Source organism: Panthera tigris, chromosome D4, assembly GCF_018350195.1.
Source record: "Panthera tigris isolate Pti1 chromosome D4, P.tigris_Pti1_mat1.1, whole genome shotgun sequence".
Taxonomy (NCBI): domain Eukaryota; kingdom Metazoa; phylum Chordata; class Mammalia; order Carnivora; family Felidae; genus Panthera; species Panthera tigris.
Genome location: NC_056672.1, coordinates 12,251,791 through 12,257,227, shown reverse-complemented (window position 1 = coordinate 12,257,227; position 5,437 = coordinate 12,251,791). Strand labels below are relative to the sequence as shown.

General features: G+C 36.9%; 1 protein-coding gene across 2 annotated transcripts in view; it reads right to left on the bottom strand.

Moving 5' to 3' along the window:
* The window catches only part of CD4H9orf135 (chromosome D4 C9orf135 homolog), a 206,336-nt gene that overhangs the window by 177,876 nt on the left and 23,023 nt on the right, over positions 1–5,437 (bottom strand). The gene's annotated exons all lie outside the window — the stretch shown is intronic.

Here is a 5,437-nt window from a genome sequence, read left to right as displayed (position 1 = left end):
TCTTGGCAGGCAATCAATAAATAGTATCTGATAATACTGAATATTCAGATTTTTAAAATCTTTGACAATTTGTTTGACAAAGAGCTATTACTTAACATTGCATTTATTTGACTACGTTAGTTCACATTAACATTTTCTCCTCTGTTCTACTCTTTACCTTTGTTAACTCCTTTGGGAGGTTTCAACCCTTCTTGGTGGCAGCAAAAAATAAATAAAAAAAGAAGAAAAAGGGAGGCTGACAGACATCATTACTAGAATCTCAAATTGGTTGACAAGACCCATTTCTTCAGGAGAATTCCCTCCATAATTTCCAAGTCCATATGGTTCATCCAAGCACACTGACTACTCAGTAGAACAGGGAAGACAATACAAATCCACAAAACATTCATTATTTGCACTAACCACATCAACATCAACAGGAGAATCAATAGGGCTGCAAGAAGAATTTTCAAGAAGATTCTTAAATTTTACTGACAACCCAAGACCACCCCCTTGTAATTTCATATTAAAATCTGTGTTCCACACTTTTCCCAAACCTGTACCCAGACCTTCCTTTAAGGTGGAACAAGTTGGATTACACATAGCTTACCTCCATGTACTCTTTGACTTGTTTTCTTACAGGTTTTCTATTATAATATCACTAACTTAAGGAATAACTGATGCCACTGAGTGTGGAACACACAGTTTATTCTTTTTTTTTTTTTTTTTTTTTTTGAGAGAGCATGAGTGGGGAAGGACAGAGGCAGAGGGAGTGAGAAAGAATCTTAAGCAGGCTCCATGCTCTGCCCAGTGCCCAATGTGGGGCTTGATCCCACAACCTGGGATCATGACCTGAGCTGAAACCAAGATTCAGATGCTCAATCAACTGAGCCACCCAGGCACCCCCACACAGTTTATTCTAGTTGGACCATCAGCTCCATTAATTGGAACTCCAACAAGAAACAGTCTGCAATCTCTCCTCATCTTCACTAGTTTTCTTCCAATATTTCAATTTTAATTATGAATTAAATACATTTTAATTACAATAACTAAATCATGCTTTTCCTTCTTTGAAAAAATATTTCTCTTTGAACAATAACACCTAATATGTTCATTGGACAGCTATTGGATTGTTCAACATTTGCTTATTGATATATGGGCTATTTATGTATTAAGAATATTGATTATATATCACACAGATTACCAAGTATTTTTATTTTTTTATTTTTCAAACTTGATTAATGTGAGATAGATAGATATATATATATATATATATATATATATATATATATATATATATAATCCATCAGTCTTATTTCTTTATATTTTCTGCTTTAGGTGACACATTTACAAAGACTTCCCAATCCGAGATCAGGTATGTCCACTCATTCTTTTCAAGGATCAAAGCCTTCTGATTTTATAGTAAATGTCAGACTTCATTTATGTGTATAATTATGTATTTAGCTAATGAAAACCTTTCAAATACCGACAAGAAAATTATTTGGGGGCAGTACATTACAGTTGACATGATAAATGAGGTCTCTCATGCAGGACATAGTCCTCCTGGTGGCCTTCTTCTCTTTCACATTTATCTCCTCTCCCTGGATAACACCATCCTCCCTCACAGGTACTACATCCATACCAATAACCACCACATCCAGATTCCAGACCAACATGTAAAGGAAGTCTCTCAGCCCATTCAAAGTAGGAGAAAATCAGAGTCAGGAGGAAAGAATTGAGACCCAGGGCAAAAGCTCTGATGGAGGAAGGTGAATGTTGTCTATGTTGTGCTGGCTCTATCATTCAGAAGCCAGGGATCAGCTCTGGCTCATTCATCTTCCGTTTGCTCTGGCCAAGGTCAAAGTGATTCCAGCTATAATCTGCCATGGCAAGAAACACGGATACTATTTAGAACCAGAAATAAAGAACTGTGGGGGACACTGAGCAAGGAAAATATGGATGGCTTTTTCTCAAAATTTGTATTTTCAGGGAAATCAGGAACCAAGGCTCTCATAACAGTAAAGAGTATACACCCACTTAACTGTCACAATTATAATTCATGGACTAAAAGGAAAGGAAAAGGGTTCAAGAATCACTTCCCTCTGAGCATGTCTTAAATACCCACTTTTTACATAAAGAGATTGGTACACTGCTGCTATTTAAAGAAAAACTATACTCTAATAGAAATCAAAACCTGAAAATCAAAACTAGATCAGTTGGACTTAATTTTCCAGAGATAAACTAATGAAATTCTTAAAATATTCTTATACATTACTCTGAGGGTTTTCTTAGAAAATGACTTAAAAGTGAGAGAATTCAGGATACTGGTGTTTAGGGTTGTTGTCTTTGTTACTGAATTATTGACCAAGATGATTGGTTTAATCTTCCCTATGTTCAGTGAGGGGAGGCACTGGGGAAACTGTCACTGACTACTGAAGTTTAAGAAAATAGATATCTCAAACCAGTTGAAAAGGCTTGATCAAACACATGTAAGCTAGAAAGGGGCAGAATTAAGAGCTGGAAATGAGATTTTTAGATTCTAATTTTGGCATTGTTTCTACTCCACTGTTCCTTTTACTATCGAATTCTTGTTTTCTTGGATTTTATACTAAAGCCAAATGATATTTGATTTAAAACAATTTCTATTGATTGGTAATATTTGAGCACTAAGAAGGTAAGATTGGGGAAATGAGGAGAATGGGAGAAGGAACAGGTTGTCATCATACCCTTTCATTTAATCAGTATGGCTTTGAGCCAAAGAGAGTAGAGAGGCCCTATAAAAAGCTGATGTGTGACACCCCAAATTCTAAAAATAGCTATCCCCGATTTAAAAAACCAAAACCAAAAACAACTTCTAACCATTCCATCTAGCCAGAGGAAGGCATGCAATGGATTGTGAAGCTCAACAGAAGAACATGAGCTCTATCAAGAAGTTGGCCTGGGTTCAAGTCCCAGCTCTGCCACTAATTCACTGTGTGGCTTTGGGCTAAGCCACTTATCTGAGGCATACTGTTCTCATTCAGATAATGGAGAAGAATAAAGCAGCCCCTTTATGGGGTTGCCAAGGATTAAAAGTACTAATAATGTAAAGCATTTTGCACTGTGCTGGGCACAAGATAAACACAGTAATGACCCCTTGCTGTGGTTCTGTCACAATAAAGGAGCAAAGATAGTTCAAAGAGGCTGCTTTATGGTGGCCCAGAAAAGAGCCAGTTCCAGAACCTGGAATCCTTCTTTTATCCACCTTCTTGATGTTGGATCAAAGAGTAAACCCTGATGTTCTATCCACCGTGATCATAGAATTTGGAGGCAGACGGAAGTCTAAGTCAAATTTGCTGTGTAATCTTGAATCAGCAATTTCATTTCTTTGAGTCTCATTCCTTATCCGTGAATTGAAATACAAATAAGATTTCAGTGAGTTGTTTTGAAGGCTAAATAGATGGGTAAGAGATAGTATTTTTGCATAAAAAGCCTGTGTAGACTCAAAAACTCCATACAATATGGGTTATAATCATTCATCACTCCACCTGCAGATGTAGGAATGGTATTACTATCCCCAAGGCCTTCTCCTATTTTTCAAGACTCATTTTCCTGATGCCTATCTCCTCTTCCCAGGGCAATTCTAAGTTTCCCTATTTTAACCAAATTAGGTTTGCCTAGTGGACATAATTACTCAGGATTCTGAAATGTCATGGTAGCTCCTGTTTTATGAACTAACCAGAGCTAAGTTCACAATCTACTGAGCTAAGTTCACAATCAGTGAACGAACTCTTCAAGGTTGTAAGATCCAACTTCTCATTTCTCTATGCAATCCTGGTAGAGTCTAACAATGGGGATTAAGTCCAGACATAGTAGGCTGGGTCAGGCTATGGAAGCCTTCTGTCATGAGCAAGAATTTGGAAGCTGTTTACCATATAATTGGCAGTCATATTTTGTGCATTATAAAAATCACTTTGGAAGTTGTGTAGAGGTTAGCAGAGGGCTTGGACTGGAGGTATGACCTGTGTAATCAACATTATCAAGAAAGGGAGAAATATGCTAAGAATTCTGCCTAATACGGAAGGCAAGTATTGAAAATAACCTTTCAGGGCTCCCTGGGTGGCTCAGTTGGTTAAGCATTCGACTCTCGGTTTTGGCTCAGGTCATGATCTCACGGTTCATAGGATCAAGCCCTGCCTGGGGCTCTGTGCTAACAGTGCAGAGCCTGCTTCGGATTCTCTTTCCGTCTGTGCACATCCCCTACTGGTGCATGTACTCTCTCTCTGTCTCAAAATAAATAAACTTAAAAAAATAACCTCCCAAACATTTCCATTAATATCCTTAACATTATAATTTAATTATGTTCAATTATATAATACTTAACCATTTTTGAAATATTAGAGAACACAGAGAAACAAAAGGAAAAAAATTGATTATCTACCTTATATCACTCAGAAAAAAAAATGCTATTAACATTTTGGGGTACATGAGTCTTTTCAGACTTTTAATGTGTGTGTTATACGTGTGGAGAGGGAGAAGGAGAGAGAGGAGGAGAAACCTGACATAAAAAGAAGTAACAACACTAAACTATGTCAGGAACAGAAGGAACCAGAGATGAAGGTAATATATATGAGAAAGCATTCTTAGGGGAGGGGTGACAAAAGACACAGTCGAAAGTTAATGTGTGTGTGTGTGTGTGTGTGTGTGTGTGTACACAAAATGGTTACCACAATAGAGTTAGTTAACATGTCTAGTACCTCATATAGTTACAATTTGTGTTTGTGTGTGTGTAGTGAGAACTTTTAAAATCTACTCTCTTGGCTACTTTCAAATTTCACTATAGTTACCATGTATACTACCTGTTACCACTCTAGAACTTAAGCATCTTAGAACTTAAAGTTTGTACTCTTCCACCACCATCAGCCATTTCTCCCACCCTTAGCAACCACCAATCTATTCTGTTTCCAGGACATTAGTTTTTTTTTTTTTTTTTTTTTAGAACCCACATATAAATGAGATAATACAGTATCTGTCTTTGACTTATTCCATTTAGCATAATGTCCTCGGGATGCATCCATGTTGTCACTAATGGCAGGATTTCCTTCTTTTTTATGACTGAATAATATTCCATTGTATATACATATATGCCCTATTTTGTTCATTCATCCACCAATGGACACTTAGGTTATTTCCAAGTCTTGGCTATTGTAAATAATGTTGCAGTAAGCGTACAGGTGCAGATGACTCTTGGAGACAGTGAGTTCATTTCCTTTGTATATATACCCATTAATGGAATTGGTGGGTCATATGGTAGTTCTATTTTTAATTTTTTGAGGAACCTCCATACTCTTTTCCATAGTGGCTGTACCAATTTGCATTCCCCCAACAGTGTACAAGAGCTGCCTTTTCTCCACATTCTCTTTAGTACTCATGTCTTTTTATGTTTAGTGCTTATTTATTTTTAAGAGAGAGAGAGAGA